This window comes from Phytophthora infestans, genomic scaffold (genome assembly GCF_000142945.1).
Source record: "Phytophthora infestans T30-4 supercont1.108 genomic scaffold, whole genome shotgun sequence".
NCBI lineage: Eukaryota > Oomycota > Peronosporomycetes > Peronosporales > Peronosporaceae > Phytophthora > Phytophthora infestans.
The window spans coordinates 251,785-253,398 of NW_003303651.1; positions in this window are offsets into that span (position 1 = coordinate 251,785).

The following is a 1,614-nucleotide window of genomic DNA, read 5'->3' on the forward strand; positions in this document are numbered from 1 at the left end:
GATTAAATGGAGTCACCTGTTTTGACGAAGCTGTTCCGGTCTTGTGTGTCACTAAATCTGCGAACGAGACATCGGTGGTTGATCCAGAGGATGCAGGCATCGCGTTGAAGGTGTTGAGTACGGCATTGAGTATTCATTGCAAGATTGGTGCGAATGCCGAACTGTCAAGACAGCGGCAGAACGAGGAGCTGAACAAAAGTCAGCAACCCAATATGTCGGCGGCCCGCGCATTCAATATTGCGAGCGACGACTCGGCAGATGGCCTAGAGATGGGAAACCAGGATGGGAAGGAGATGGACCCAGTACCGACTGTTGAAATCAAAGCGAATACCGGTGTTGAGTCAAAGGAAGAATCTGTAGCAACTTTGGACGGAGCGTACATCTCGGTTGCTCGAGTGTTAACGACCGAAGGAAATGAAGCAACGGAGGATACGAGAAATGACTTCTACGAACACCCAGCTAACAACATTGGCTTGGAAGACTACGCGAAGGAGCTGGCATTCCTGCCGGACCTTACCGAAGATATCAACACGACAATAGACTACACTGCGTCTAATGTTGCTGATCCTCAGTTGTCGACCGATCGCCGAGAACGTCTGGTCGCAACGCTAAAGAACCACGAGCACATCCTGATTGCTAGTGGTAACGCACTACCACCGCCAGCCTACGGCGCAGTATGCGAATATCGACGTGTGCAGAGCGCTGGGCACTGATCCTGGAGAAACAAGAACAAGTGGAAGCCTGTCTGGCGTCTGGGGTGACAGCCGGGGATTCGGCCGACGGTCAGCCTTCCGTAGAACCTTTGGACACGTACACGACAACCCATGGCGGAGGCAATATTGCAAACGAAGCCTCGGTAGCGCGTACATACGAACTACTGAGGCCGGTAAACGTTGTACATACGCCAACGAGTGTTTGTGTCCAGTCAGGGGTGACCACGGAAGCGACAAGTAACAGCACTGGATTAAATGGAGTCACCTGTTTTGACGAAGCTGTTCCGGTCTTGTGGGTCACCAAATCTGCGAACGAGACATCGGTGGTTGATCCAGAGGATGCAGGCATCGCGTTGAAGGTGTTGAGTACGGCACCGAGTATTCATTGCAAGATTGGTGCGAATGCCGAACTGTCAAGACAGCGGCAGAACGAGGAGCTGAACAAAAGTCAGCAACCCAATATGTCGGCGGCCCGCGCATTCAATATTGCGAGCGACGACTCGGCAGATGGCCTAGAGATGGGAAACCAGGATGGGAAGGAGATGGACCCAGTACCGACTGTTGAAATCAAAGCGAATACCGGTGTTGAGTCAAAGGAAGAATCTGTAGCAACTTTGGACGGAACGTACATCTCGGTTGCTCGAGTGTTACCGACCGAAGGAAATGAAGCAAAGGAGGATACGAGAAATGACTTCTACGAACACCCAGTTAACAACATTGGCTTGGAAGACTACGCGAAGGAGCTGGCATTCCTGCCGGACCTTACCGAAGATATCAACACGACAATAGACTACACTGCGTCTAATGTTGCTGATCCTCAGTTGTCGACCGATCGCCGAGAACGTCTGGTCGCAACGCTAAAGAACCACGAGCACATCCTGATTGCTAGTGGTAACGCACT